Source organism: Pleurodeles waltl, chromosome 9 (genome assembly GCF_031143425.1).
Source record: "Pleurodeles waltl isolate 20211129_DDA chromosome 9, aPleWal1.hap1.20221129, whole genome shotgun sequence".
Lineage (NCBI taxonomy): Eukaryota > Metazoa > Chordata > Amphibia > Caudata > Salamandridae > Pleurodeles > Pleurodeles waltl.
The window spans coordinates 669,070,645-669,086,686 of NC_090448.1; the positions used below are offsets into that span (position 1 = coordinate 669,070,645).

At 41.9% G+C, this 16,042-nt stretch overlaps 1 protein-coding gene across 3 annotated transcripts in view; it reads right to left on the reverse strand.

Annotated features, from left to right (window-relative positions):
* FOXA3 (forkhead box A3) overlaps positions 1-16,042 on the reverse strand; it is a 135,615-nt gene that overhangs the window by 22,684 nt on the left and 96,889 nt on the right. The window contains exon 2 of one of the 3 annotated variants that reach the window (XM_069207746.1): positions 8,189-8,350. The exons of the other annotated variants lie outside the window; for them this stretch is intronic. The gene's annotated coding sequence lies outside the window, so the exon portion shown is untranslated. The remainder of the gene's footprint in view (positions 1-8,188; positions 8,351-16,042) is intronic. 3 annotated transcript variants of the gene reach the window in all.

The following is a 16,042-nucleotide window of genomic DNA, read 5'->3' on the forward strand; positions in this document are numbered from 1 at the left end:
CATGCCAGTGGCATGGGCACTGCAGGGGCCCCCAGGGGCCCCGCGACCCCCCCTACCGCCATCCGGATCTCGGCGGTCCGACCGCCGGGATCTGGATGGCGGTAGGGGGGGTCGGAATCCCCGCGGCGGTGCAGCAAGCTGCGCCGCCGCGGAGGATTCAATGGGGCCGCGGTACACTGGCGGGACCCCGCCAGTGGTGCCGGTCCGACCGCGGCTTTACCGCCGCGGTCGGAATCCCCATTGGAGCACCGCCGGCCTGTCGGCGGTGCTCCCGCGGTCCTCCGCCCTGGCGGTCAAAGACCGCCAGGGTCAGAATGACCACCAGAGTGTTTAGAACTTGGTTCTGGACCTCAATGGGAGCCGATGGAGTGTTTTCATTGCTGGTTTGATGTTATCATACTTGCTTAAATTAAAGCACATTCTGATAACCTCATTTTGAAACATTCACAAGTTTGTATAACAGGTTTTTTAGGGAGGCCACATTGCAATCCTTCAAATGTCCTAGACGAAAGCCTCTGGTCAGATTTATTCTAAGGAAATTTTGCAAAAGACAAATACATTTCTGGAGCCCGCAAATTTCATGTTGAAACTAGGCAAATAAAATAATTAAATGTAAATCTGAAAATTCCCGACAGGTAGTCAGCCTCAAGCACAACTCTTGCTTTCACCCAGACAGGATACTTGGGGCCAGATTTATCGAGGAGTTGCGTCAATCTTGCACCACATAGCCCAAAGAATGATGCAACTCTTAAAGCAGTTTTATCAAGCCAGGCAAGGCAATGAATCCAGAGTGTTCCCATGCATCCACCCATGGATTTCAGCGCATTCCCATATTTACCAATACTGGTAGACCTGGGAATGTGTCAAAAACCTGCACTACCCAGGTGAGTCATAACCAGGAGAAATATCTTTATTTACCTCAGAAGATTATTTTTTGTGCAGGAAGGTGTCCAGTATACATTCTGCAATACAATAGTGCACAAAATGCCTCCTATTGCAGGATTTACTGGTCCTACCTAAGAAGTCCCTGCAGAATAGTGAGTTACAATTCCAATCAAAAACACAAGAAGATACACTAGAACCAAAAGGGCTACAATTTAAATAAAATGTTATCAAACAGTCTGTCTAATATTGCCATTAAAATTCCAGTACCCCTGAAGTCAATTGGGAACGCTGTTGTATCACACTACTTTCCTGAAATGGAGGATACGTTTGGGTGGTATTTAATTACATTGTGTTTGAAAGCGGCACTAAAATAAATAATGTAAATAAGGGATATAGTGTTTGGTGAGATGGAAGGCACCCCTGCCGCAAGAGTGCCAGCTGCTCCATGATTCCAAACATCCACACAGGAAAGGGATCATCAGAAAGATCATGCCAAACAAAATCTGGACGAAAAGAGCAAAGAATTGACAGCATACCATGCCCGTCAAACCTTTCCTTTATAAAAGAAAGAGAGCTCGGGATCGAGAAAATGTACTGACTGTCCTGTGCTAAGCCAAGAAATAAATAAAAACAAGCATTGGTAAAGCCAAAAGTTCTGGCTCTGGCTGCCAGCCTTTGACAATGCTTCTTTTGTTTTATCATGGTTTTCTAAAAATCTTTATTGTTGCACTCTCACACGCATAAAAAGAAATCACTAACAGTAAACATTTCTTGTTTGTACTAAAGAAGCAAATATTGCTATATTTGTTTGTGGTGCTGAAGGGATCTACTCAATCTGCACATGTGCTACTTGTGAAAAAGCAAGTGCTATGACTCTCATTGAAGGCTGAAGAGGGCTTACCCACTGCCCCACGCTGTGTGATGTTGTAGGTGGAAGAAAATTGTGAATGTTGCAATAACAGATCAATGGATGAGGAGAGCTGGGTGAAAGCCCCTAAAAGTAAATATATCATATTTGTAATTTATTAAAAACAAAGGCGCTTTCCTAACCAGTGATTTGCATCATACATTTCCCTACCAAAGAGTACCATTTGCACATAGTTGCTGAATGATGTTCAAACAGATGCTACTATCGATTACTGAACATTTGGAAGCACCATTGTGGGAAAGGACTTTTAACATCAGGTTTTATACAAATGCTGCTAAATACCCATTTAACAGGTAGAACTATGTGACACAGGGAGGGTGACTTTTAAAACTGTCTATTTAGAGAAGGCATTGTTCAGGAAATCCTAAAGACAAGACATACAAAGGTAACAACATGAACTCTGAACCCCAGCAATCAGTGGAAAAGAGATAAGACAGGTGTCTAAAGATATCCTACAAATTAGAAAGGTAATAAAAGCTATGCAAGAGGGCCAGACATGTCTCAACCACAGGGTAGACGCCTAAGAAAGACTGTCAGTGGCTCAAGATAATCGCAACAAACAGCGGGAGCCTTCACCCCAGTGTGTATTGTACAAGACTCAGTAGAGATTGCCTGAGCAGGATGTTGCAATAAAAGAAACAACATTAGATGGCTGGTTGTTTCCAGAGAGCCCATTGCAGAGCACCAATAGCATATTTCCCTGATGTAGTTAATTTGACACTAAGGGGCATGTTCAAGAGCCCCTAGCGCCATTCGAATGCCACATTTTTTATTTTTTTACCCTAATGTGGCATTAGCATCAAAAATGCTGCACAATATTTACAAAATGGCTCAGATGCATGCATCGCGCCACTTTGTACCTCTTTGTGCTACATTATGCCTGCACCAGGAATAATGTATGCAAAGGGGGCGTTCCCCCATTAGGGGGGCCGAAACAATGGCACAAAGAAATGTAAGAGATTTCTTCACATCATTTTTTTTGGCACTTTTGACGCCTGCTCAGAGCTGTGAATCTGAAAAAAGTTTGTTTGGGAGTGGACAGTGATCCAGACATCCACTGGAAATTCATAAAGAAACATTTACAAAAACATATATATATTTTAACTGCACCATCATTCCCTTTAAGGAAAACAGGCCACATAAAAAAGTTAAAAAGGTCACAGAAATGGTAGTCTGCCTGTTTATTGTCAGCAGGCTGCCAAATCTGTGTTAGCCGCCAACCAGGGTGGATTGCAATTTGCAGCATATTTCATGAATAGGAAAGTGGTAGATTGATTATGACCCAATCTGAATGGGATTTGTGGTATGACCTATTATTATATAAGGTTGTATAAAAATTGTATTCCATTTGCAAAAATATTTGGTGCACAAATTGCAAACACTTTTTGCAAACGGAATAATAATACCGAAAAATGAAGTTTGCTAAATGGTCTGTGCGAGTTAATTTTACAGATACAATCATATTTGAGAAAGAAGGTAGAATGGAGTCCATACAAGTAACCAATCAGTATCCTACTGATTTACCCACAATAACATGTGCCAAAAAGACATGGGGCCCTGCAGGGGTGCCAGGTAGAAAACCTGTTCTCTCATTTTCACAGACAGGATGTATGCATAATAATAATAATAATAATAATAATAACAATAATAATAATAATAATAATAATAATAATAAGTATTATTATTATTATTATTATTATTATTATGGATAATAATAACAATATCAATAATAGAATAAAATCTATTTGAATCAGTCCCATGACCTTTAGGCACTGACAGACACTGTAATCTTGTAGAAATACACAACAGACAGGGTGACTCAGAAAATAAAACAGGCAGTATAAGCAGACAGGGTGAAAACCTTGAGTCGAGAGTGCAGCAGCGACTCCTCCGCTATGGCGGAGGAGGTCACCCCCGCCAGCAGCAGCAGATCTTAAAAAATATAACAATAAAACAATAAAAAACAATGTTTATTATTGTTTTATTTTTAAAGGGGCAGGCCATGGGGAATGACAAGCACGGAGGTGGAGTGGTGTGCACTCCCCTCAGTGCTCAAGTGTGTTTGGCCGGCCGTCTCAGTACAGCCTATTACACATGCGCACTGAGCTCTCTCTAACCCGACACTGTGTTGCTGGGTTGGAGACAGTAGGCCCAGGCTCCTAGACTGCCTGGGAGTGCAAAGCTAGGGTGCTAATTCCAATCCTAACGCTGCCCTCATGCTGCCGGCAGCATCATGAGGGCAGCATTAGGACTGGCCTGCAGTCCAGCCGGAGACTTTAAGAGTGGCAGTGTGGTCGTGTGGCAGTAAGTTTAAAAAAAAAAATGTTTACTTTGTTTTGTTCCCCCCCCCGCCACTTTGCTCCGCTGCCAGCCATGACTGTGAGAGTGTAAGAAAGTCTAGACCTGACAAATCGCTTGCTTTGATTCTTTCTCTCTCAGCAGCAGTTTCCAGAAAGAGATCTATATGAGATATTTTGCGTGAAAGAAAGAGTTCTTCTCTCCATTTGGTGCAAAGATTAAGCAGTCATAGTCTTCTTGTGAAAAATACATTGATGACACCCAGGATGCGCATACTGCAACGAGATAGGTGCAGTCTGCCAAGCTCAATGGCATAGCTCTACTTTTATTCTGAAGTTCAAAGGAGATAAGTCTAAAGGACGTGTTGTCTGTTTTCTTCTCGAAAGCCAGTGTCATTGTGGATCCAAAATTGAATGCACCAACGTGATGAAATCTGTGGAGTATCAGGAGTACGATAAACACCTACTTAAAGCTGCTGTCATAACTAGGTCGGCCTCCTTGATCTTAGGACAAATAGACTGATGTAGTTATGCTAGCTATTCGAAGTCAGACTTTTAATTTTGTCTTTGTGTACATTGTATGAGAAACGTGTGTCGTTACAAAGTTACAAGTGTTCTGCCCAAGTATGTAAAAGAGTATATGAAAAGTGGGCCATTAAAAACCTGCAAATATTCTGCTTTTGCTAACATGATTATTATAACATTTGTCAATCTGCTCGTTTGGCATAAAAAAACAGCATTAACCAGTATTATGTGCATAGATTCTGCTGAAGCCACTGCCAGGATTTCGGTGCCTAGATGATATGGCGATCTAAATATACATTCCTCATTGTTGTTATGCAGGGGCCTGTGGATTATAAAATCTTACCAGCATGCCAACAATGCAAACATTTTTTCACAAAGCAATACCGACTGATACAACAGACAGATCAGATAACCACACTACAAGTCAACAACAAGCACTGCCAAAGCCAATGGGCCTGTTCTTGGCAAGCCTGCGATTTTATTTATTTATTTAGTTGTAGAAAATATATGCATATTTATTGAAATTCAAAAACTTTAAAAAATGCTATTGTCTAAAGGTAGCATGAATAAGACCCCTCCCACCAAAAAATAAGTAAAATATTACCCATCATAAAAATAAATTACTAATATAATATAAACGCACTGAGTGAGAGAGCATATTTGCATCTGTAAATTTTTTTACTTAAAATGTCCTTGCCAAGTCCATTTGTTTTTGGAGCTTCTTTTCATTTGTGGGATGCATATTGGGCTCCTCTCACCCAGGTGAACGCACAGCTGTCTTTGGGGTCAGCTGTCCTGCTTTACTTAAAAAGGTTACAGGGACGTTATAGTTAGCTTCATATTTTAAACGTACCAAACTAAAGAAATTAACCTGTTATAGTTAGAGTTATCTCAAGTAACTAACTCATGTCCTAATCTAACTATAACTCATGCCCCTGCCATGCACAGTTTTTTTGTCAACAGTTTTACTGCAAAGATTACATTGATATTATCAATGATGTTATTCAAGATGTCATGAGTGCCGTAATTTGTGGGGTAATTAGCAGTGCATGGTGAGGGCATGAGTTCTAGTTGCTTTAGGGCCCTTATAACCAACCAACCCTGTGCTGTGCACAGCCTTCAGCCATGCACAGCGGTTGCAGCCAAGCTCTGCGGCCAACCCCTATGAGCACCCAACCCCGCACTGGCCACAGCCTTTGGAAGTGCGCAGCAGGTCTGCAGGTCCCTCTCTTCTGGCCAATTTTGGCCCTGGGGACCACATCCCCTGGGGCCCAGGTCTCTAAAATTCTTTTTTTGGGGGCTGATCTCATCCCCGGGGACCCCTTCCCCCAGAGTGAGGCTAAACATACTTTTGTTGGGGGGGGGAGGCCCATGTGGCCGCCCTTTCCATACTGATTTCAACTCCGGGGACCCCATCCCCCAGGGCCCGGCCTAATTGATTTTATTTTTGAGCAGGGGCTGCACGGCTTCCCTCACCATGCTGATCTTTGCCCCATGGACCCCATCCTCCAGGGCCCAGCCTAATTATTAATTTGTTTTAGGGGGAGAAAGGCAATGAGGACCCCCTCCCAAGGGCCAGTCTTGGTCCTGGGGACCCCATCCCCCAGGGCCTGCTCTAATTATTGTTGTTTTGGGTATGAGGGGCGTATGGCCCCCCTCCCCAGGGCCGAAAGCAGCCCCAGGGACCCAATCCCCTGAGGCCCAGCCATGTGACCTGGGTGCCCCCGAGGGCACCCAGTGACAATGTTGGGGACCACGGGGAAAGCCTGAAGGCCCTCGCAGTTCCAGCTGGCTCCCCGCCTCTCGTGGGAGCCAGCATTGCTCTCACAGAGAGGGAGCTGCTAAAGATGCAGCTCCTTCTCTGTGGCAGCAATAGTTTCCTCTGTTTCCCTGCCTTCATCTCCGAGGAAATCTCTGCTTTCAGCGAGGGAGAGCTGTTTGACAACTCTCCTTCGCTGGGAGCAGAGTGTTTGCTGTGACTTGGCAGCAGCTGTCAAATCTGCCGCCAAGCCACTGCATACAGGTATGTCCCAGTATGTAGTTACACCCTCACAGACCCACAAAACCACTGCCATACCCAGTCACAGAGACCCATACAACCAGCCACACTCACACCCACTCACACACCCACTTACACATTCACTTACACACCCACACGACCACTAACACACCAACACAGCCATACAGCCACCCATACACCCACTCACAGACACGCAAAACCTCTTGCAAACTCACTCATAGACCCACACAGCTACTCATACACCTACTCACATCCCCACTCACTCATCCACCCACAAATACACCCATACAGCAACACACACACATCCACACACCCACAAAACCACTCACACAGCCACTCACAGAGTCACACATGCACTCACACACTTACCATACACTCGCACATGTTCTTACACACCCACACAATCGCACACACCCATACAAGTCGTGCCATCATCAATTATGTAACTGTGATAATTTAAATGTTTTTTTGGTAATAGCACAAAGGAATTTCAGAAAACCTTCTGGCCTGATATGCGCCTCCTCCACGCCTACAGGAAAGCTCAGTAAAGAATCCAAGGATCAAATTTGATGGCAGTTTGTCTTTCAAATGTCAAATTAGATAAGTAGCTGGCTCTGGCTTTGGGGTGCTAAGCTGCTTGAGAACATTTCTACACTTCTAGGCCCGATCACCAAAGAAGTTGGTGATTTAGGGTTTGAAAACTTCTAAACTGGATTATGGCAATGCCTTATATCTTGGACTACCAGAACAACAACTGAGTAGGCTTCAAGTACTTCAAAATGCCACAGCTTGATTACTTTTGAGCCTGCCACTTAGTACACGGATGTCCCCCAAGGTGTGAGATCTTCACTGGCTCCCCATAAAAAAAGAATTCAGTTTAGAGCACTTGTACTAGTACACAAGGCTTTGTGCCAGATGGGGGTGGTCTATCTTAGGCCATGGTTTAGTTTTTATAACCCACAGAAAAAATTTAGATTGGTTAATAACTTATTAGCAGCATCCCCGAGATTCAACGAGCCAGACCAGGAGAAAGATCTCTGGCATTTCAAGGGGTGGTAGCATGGAATAAACTTCAGTTGGAGCTTTGACCTCAAAGCAATGCTGCAACGTTTAAAGAAAAAGCTTAAGACTTGGCTATTTGTGCAACACCAGTTGTCCTCTATGTTCTGTTTCAGACATGAAGTGACATGCCAGGACACTCTTAGGAGTAGCTGTGTGCGATACAAGTATTGCCATCATCATCATCATATAGCAACTCACACACCCACTCAGGGACCCACAGTGTGGGTTTTGCTGCATGTGGGCAGTTGGCGGATAGCAGCCCCCTGCTGCACATGGCAGCATGTATTTTTATTTAGTTTTTGTGGGAAACATGCGGCTTGAGAGAAAGATAAAGCTGCATCTAGAATAGATCTAAAAAACATTTTATGGACGTCCCTGAACTATGCTGTATTTCAACCTCCACAGTGGCAAAGGGGCTACAGATGTCAAGCAGTCACTTTCTAAACATGCAAACTGCACATCTCAACATACCAGGTAATGTGCAACTGTATCCACTCTTTTCTAATCTCGGGTGACCGGATGTCCCAGATTTTCCTGGACAGTCTCGTTTTTCAGAGGGCTGTCACGGCTTCCCGAATCTATTCCTGTTTTTAAATGCATGTCCTGTTTGTTTGGAACAACGGTCAAGTCATCCTGCAAAACAGAATTAAAAGATATGTTTTTCTTTCTTGCAACACAGGAAGAGGTTCCCTGCATGTCACCAGCAGAGGGGAGACAGAGTAGGGAGGTGGGCAGGGAGGGTCAGGGTGAAAGTCCTTCCATATCTACTGTTATGTAATGGTGTAAAGGTAGCCTTGTCAATGTGGCCATATAAATAGACCCACATTTACAAGGTTACGCAAACCAGGAGAGGGCTTTCATCGAAGTAAGACTAGTCTTTAATCCTACGTTAATATCTGGCCGTGCCAGTTTTCGCTTCTCAAAATCTGGTCACCCCAATCTAAACCCAAGCAGACGAGCCTTCCGAAGCGACATGCCATGCAATAATGCAGTGATCTGGATCTGGCCTATCTTAAGCTATGTGGTAATTGTGGAGTGGTCCACAACAAACAAGACAGGCAGTAGATTCTGCAGTTTCTTTACGCTTGCTTTGTGAAGCCAGCAAAACTGAAGAAGTGCCTCATGCGGCTAGACATTTTAATGTGTCATTTTCTCAAGTCATCCTTTCTTTCTCTTCCATGTTTTCATCTCACATGTCTGCTTTTTGCATCCGTAAAAAATACCACCAGTATGTCGAATGATGAGGCCATGTATAACCTAGACCCCACCCCTTACATCTTGTGCTCCACCAGTTTTTTTCTCATGGGAGATTCATGTAGACAGTCCCACCCTATCTTCCACATTCCCACCCTAGACCCGGACTTTTGGCCAGTGTGGACCCACGAGGAAATGTGTATCCATGGTGGAAGGGGCTTTACAAGATGTTCCCAGGATGCCCTATGTGTCTAATTTTCCTTGGAAACAAATTGATGATTCACTCTTCTTTTTGCTCTGGCCTCCTTATCTCTGCCCGCCAGAGGCACCCAGTGCAGGGTGGGCGCCTTTCCATTCATCCACTCTGCACTGTAGAGGTACAGTGCCTGAGTGGAGAAGAAACTTCTACCAACGCCAACGGTCTTGTGACAACTCTCGAAAGTTGTCAGTTTATCAAAATAAGGCACAGATAATCCAACCCAGAGCACTAAGAGGTTATAGGAAAGGCAAGGTTTTACAACAGAACTAGTGAAAATAACATAACTAATGAAGGTGCATATTCAGGGCCTCTGGAATTATACGATTCTGCGACTGCGGCTATTTTTTGCATAATTATGGATTTGCTGCATTTGCCACACAATTTATCATCTGCCGCAGAATCGGCTGATATATAACAAAAACACATTTGTTTCTAGCTCAAACGGGTCAAAAGTTACAGAACATATGGTGACTCATGTTCCTGCACACCAGAAGGCTTTTTGCAAAGATTGACTGGTCACCTATCTGTTGCTTATTTGCTGTGTTTGGGTGCTAAATTAGTACTAAGGTGATCTCTTTTTTCAGACACTGTTACCAGGTGTAAAAATGACAGTGATGAAGTAATACTATCATAAAATGTGCCACAATACGCTGCATAAATTGCCTTTCATTGCTGCATAATTTATTCAACCCTGCCACATAATTTAGTCGTCCTCTGTCACATAATTCTAGAGGTGCTGTGGATAATAGACGGGAATGGAGAGTGAGTGTGTTCTTCGTTTAGAAAGTATTGCAATGAGTGTATTGTATCTTTCTATGAAGCTCTGCATCTTCATGTGTGTCTGTGGATCTATACTCTGGCTAGGAAGACGCGTAGTTTGTGTGTGTTGTGTTAAGCTCATGCATAATATTGCACATCACTATGAGAAATGTTCGGTACTATATACTGTGTGAATGAGCTTGTAGACGTCTGGTGGAAAAAAGCCAATCTGCAAAGGTTGAATGAAAAAATACAACTTCACAGGATTCCTATGCCTCACAAATATGTCTTGACGTTCATTGGGTCAAATTGGGTGTTGAATCCTTGTATCAAAGTTCCAGATTTCAACAAAAAAAGTTGGAGTTGAACTCTGTTTTTCAGAATCTGGTAAAAAATCCGCATTTTCAGAAAAAAAGAAAAATCAGTACTGCCTGCTTTTTTATTCTGTGGCAATGTACACAACTTTAAGAAAGTAACTTTTGGCGTGAACAAACAGCAGTCCTCGAAGGGCTTGTTTATTGAGCACTTAATGAATAGGTAATCTTATGAACTAACTCATTGGACACAACTGGATGTACACAAAGTGGATAACTAAAGTGCACTAAATAAATATAGTTCTTGCTGAAAATATTTTCATAGTCACCTATTTACACAATGTAGCAGAACAGCAAGACTCATGGGGCAGAGAAGCAATCGCTCAATGTTCCAATCTAATACAGTGGAAAGAATAGGAATTTTCCTCTGAACCCCAGGTCGCATAGTAATTTATTGGCACACTGTGTCATCAGGTGATTATAGAAGAGAGACCTTCTCCTAAAAGTCATATTCACTTGTGATGCTACTTGTCAGGCATGTTGATGTTATAAAAACGTAAATATGTGAATATTTATCGGAATCAAGAAGAGAAGGCAGTTACTAGTGTCTCAAGGATTTAAAGATTCTCTTCAAAGATTTATGTGTAACCTGAAAGTCATAGGTTCAAATTTCCATACCGACTTCAGCTTTCCTCCAGATTATTCTATACAACATGCCATATTTATTTGTAAAGTGCATGTCCACTCCAAAGTGTATCCTTATGCAGAATAACAGATGTAGACTGTTATCCAACCCAATGGATATTCTTTTATTGACCCAGGAAGGGTGACGAATGAGTGGACTAACAAGCATTTAAACTAGTAACTTTGAAGTCAAACATGGGTCAATGGGTACATTAGTCCATGGAACCACCAGAGCCAGTAAGAACTTAACACATAAGAATCTCTCACATGCACACGCTCACAATCACTGCATAGGCAAGAGCAATGAAAAAAAAATTCATGATGGAAACATTTTTGGTAGGGTAGATGGCCGAAGTCAGTCAAATTCATCTCAATGAAGTCCCCTAACTTTGTCTAACTTTGTTGAGGCAAACTTTACCTGCCACTACCAGAACAAAGACTCTTTGCCAAAAACTGGGTTTGCCAACCATGAAGGGCGAGACATCATGGTACCAGAAACCGGCACTGAAGGTGAGGAGCTTAAGGCTGGGGGTGAGGTATGCGATGTGGGAGATGGAGCTCTGAGGATGGTGCAAGGGAGCATGCGGGGCTCGATCAAAGGGATCTTGATGGGGAGGAAGTCTAATTTAGCTGGAGATTTTGCTCAAAGTGGTGGGGCAGGGGATGTGCCAAGGTCTATTCACTGCTGCTTATTTACTGCTCCTCATGTCTGATTAAGACAGTAACAAGGGTTTTCAACTGGCAATCCAACTGCCACGAAACACTTTTGAGGGCACACTTTTTGTCACTTTTTCTTAAACTTTGCAATCAAACTTTAGCTTATGAGGTTTAAAAACACTACTCCTAGTTGGAAGTTACTCAACTTCAGTCTGCTCTCATCCTAAACCCCTTTCTGGGGCTACAGGGCAAACTCTGTCTCCTGGGACGCAACAGTGGGAGTTGAGTTTGTTTGCTGCTGGGGCAGTTTGTTTTTTTCCCTAGTGGAAACCCTGTACCTGTGTTGACAGTACTCAGTCCATGGCTCACAAAGTTATCTCAATAATTTTATTCACCTTGAAATTAAATGTCTCATGTCTTAATGGACGTCTGAGGAAAACTAAGGTGTGTGAGGCAGCTTGTTCTCTTGCAAGAGAATCCCACCAGTCCACTGTCTTCAATTTAAGAAATGTGCAAAGAGTTTTGTGGTGATTGTCACTTGCTGTCATCAATGAGAATGTGGAGAATTATTCAGAAAGCAGACAAGAGTGCTGTAACACATAAACGTCAATAGCCGCTTCCTTTCCAGTGTGGACAAGTGATCTTAAATGCATGTCCCAAAATGTAATAAAGTGATTTGTTCGTTTGGGATTATGTAAATCAGATTGCATACTTCCAATTGTAAATATGCATAGGCTTAAGAGTGAGTTGCTCTTCGAACTTCACATTTGGGGTAAATAAGCTGCAACTGTACTCGAAGCTTGTGGATAGGTCAACTAAACACCTCCTACTGTCAACTGCTGAAGATGGCAGTGAAGTAGTCATCATCCTTGAATTTGAAAACAAGTGCAAGGCAAAAGCACAGCACTGGGTAGGATGGGGCACCATGTTAATTCTAGACGTGGTGCTGTTAGGGCTTCGCAACAAGGGTGCTGAGCCTGGTGGAAAGATCCTTTGTAAAAGCCACTAATCTTACATTCAGGGCAATGACCACATCACATACAATTCTAGGGATTTATAAACACAAAGAAAGTATTCATGTGCGATTGTTATATTGATTGAAGGAATACATTGCAATGACAGAGAAAAACTAAGTGCATAATTTAGAGTTTGGCAACATATCAAAATACTTTGAGAAGTTGGAATACTACCCTTTAAATACCGGCGCTTTAGCCTGTTTAGACAATATCGTGTCTACAAATTAACATTGGAAGTTGTGATGTGGAATTTTGTTGGCCACTCACAAAGCACTTTTAGGCAAACATCCGCTTTGAACAACACAGGAGGCAAGTATGGACTAGTTAGCACTGGGCCTTTCAAGGAGTGGATTATTTTCTGTGGACGCATGTTTGCAGAAATGTAATTGGATTCGCAGCGCTGTTTTACATTTTACATGCGTTATCGTGACACGCAACATTTGCCTAGACTAAAAACGTGCATATTTTGCACACCACAGACCTCTTGTCAGTTGCTATTTAAAGCTGAAGTTAGAATATTTTAACTTTCGAAAAACTAAATAGTTCATTTTTTAATGCAATTCCTGCAACACACACACACTTCAATCTTCATCCACTTTCAGAGAGAAAGCCAAGATGTGGACCCCGCAATTGGAATTTGCTTCGCCATTATAGTGAACAGGTTTCAAGTGTCTGTTGCTTTGAAATTTTCAACAAATAAAAGTAGGAGAGACAAAATTTCAGTTTTTACTTGTAGTCTTCAAACGATGTCCTGGCTCCTGATAACCAAGAAAACATAATAGTTTCACACCCATTTGTAATCTATTTCGAAGAAAGTTAGAAAACCCATGATTTAAGGGACTTTTCTCGAAATGATTGGAAATGATAACGCGTTTGAGAGAATTACCATCCAAAAATAGAGATTTTAGATTGAAATTTAAGAGTACGAGAGTAGAAAAGATCCCAAAATGATCTACAAATCATTTGGAACGTGTTTCTGTTAAAATTGTTCTTTGGCTTGTGAGAACTGAGTGGCTTAGCACTACTTCAGAACTACATTTTTGGCTACAGTGTAAACCAAATTTGTTTTGAATTAGACTTTTTATTGCACCATAAAAACAGATTAAATGGACCAAATATATATTTCTTTTGACACATATGTCTTATTTTCCCAATTTTCCCTTTCTGTCGCTGCTACTTATCTAACCTCCCTTTCCTTCATTTTTTTCTTTTTGTCTTACTCTCTTTTCCAGTTTATATGTTATTGGTTTCTTGTTTGTGTATCCCATTTATTTCTTTTTTGTTCATCATACTTTTTCTCTTACTTTCCTTCTTTCTCTCTACGTTTCACCCTTTTTCTTTTTTTGCTTTCTTTTCCTTATCATTTTATTTTTATTTTGTCAACATTTATTTATAGCATTTTTTTTTTTTTAAAGAAATGTTGACTATATGAAAGGTCAATTACGTTTCTCAGTTTTAGATCTCAAGAGCTTGTTTTGGTATCTCACTCCACTAGCTTTTTTACTTGAAGCCAATGCACATTTAAAATGATAAGCAATTTGTCTGATGTACCACTTCTGACTTTACATTTTTGGGTGATAAAAGTCATTTAAGTATCCATGATGCTCCCATGAATAAAGAGTAGGGCACTGACGAGAGAACAAGGGACCGGTTGTAGAAAGCCATTTTGAGACCGCAAACCTTCGCAGTTTTCAATATCACATGGTTTGTGACTGCAAAATGGCTTTTTTTCAATGCGCTAAACCCACTTTACAAGTCTGAATAGCCTTTCCAGCTCTGAAAATAGGTTTGCTGACCTATACTGAAACAAAATTAGGAGGGGATAGGAAACATGCATCCCATCTTATTTGGGAGTTGCAATGGCTTGTATCCATGGCTTGCAACCACAATTGTGTTCCCTAACCATTGATCTGTTATAAACGCCTCAAAAGAGGTGGGATTTGATTTGCAAAGGGCAAGGTGCCCAGAGGGACACCTTTCCATTTGTGAATCCCGTTGGACAACCTCTGGGGAAGCAGGCACTGGTCTTGTGACTACTGCCTGCTTTTCTTGATATATTCCCAACAGGAGCTTCTTTTATCTTAGCACTGATTTCAATTAGGAACATGGTATACTTAAAAATTGTTTTCCAAATGCAAACACTGGGTGGTGGTTCACTATTTCTTGGAGGACACCATCCCTGTGTTTGTAGCTAATCACTGGGGGGCCCGAGTAGCTGACTGCCCAATTAATATGTATTAATTACGCAGTTTGTACTGCAACCTAATGCAACAGGAGAGTTTATAATATGACTTATTAATAGATAGGTTTCATTCCACAGTCATAGAGAGGTGGCAAATCAGTGTGCATTTTGTAGTCACTTTTTGTGACCTGCCTATTACTGCATGGGAGCATAGACAACACTGAGCAGATGCTCACATTTAGAAGCATTCTATTAGTACCATGAACAAGCCTGTCGACTTGCATGCTGGTGACCATGGCTATTGAGAACTATACTATAAAGAACCAAGTTTAATCCCTTTGTACATGAAGAGCGTTGCAGGGAGGATGACACATATGATAAAACTAACAGGAAATAACATTAGATAATCTATAAAGAAAATCATCGCTAGGCCTTGACTAGGGGTATAATAATACCCAAATTAACACCAAAGACAACATATTTTATTTAATTCAGAAAAAGTACTAGATATGAGGATCTTGCAGGAGTCAAACTCTGGGTTGCAAAGAAACTGCAGGCCAGGTCAAGATTAGAAGTCAATTGGAACATTAGAGGTCAGGAGTGTGTCTCTCCGTTCTTTTGATTTCTGAAGGCTGGGAAATGTCTGGTTGAATTTCTGGCCAAAAATAGGGTAGAACAATTTTATTCCGTGATTACATTTAAAAAATAGTCCATGTGTGCTGCCGAAATAGTATTTACTAGAAATGTCTCCTCCTGTTGAAAAAATACAACCTCACCTTTTGGCAAAGGAAGCTTCACGTGAGGGAAGCAATTTAAGAGGAAACTACACACAATGGCTTGATTCAAAACGATTTCAATACCTAGAAACTTTGCACTTAATTGGTTACTAAATATTATGGTGCAATCAGTGGCAGGTAAAGTCTGCACTCTACAGATACTCGGAAGAGGCACATTTTACTTGGGAAATAGGGACTGTCATGGGGGTTACCAAATTGTGAGATCTTACAAAGAATGGAAAGTGTGAGCTTCAGTTTTAGCTCTCCATTGGGTGTCAACTAAGACCTACTACAAAAATACTGCACACAGCAGTAAATTGAAGAAGTTAAAAAATTAAACATTAGCTCACATCTCGAGTGGCCTTGTGTTCAGGCATCAGGCTGGCTACGTGCTCAGAAACTCACACTGCTAAGGCCCTTAGCGTACAGGCATCAAGCTAGCCGGCCATGGGCTCACAAACTCATAAAGCTCACAATACGATGG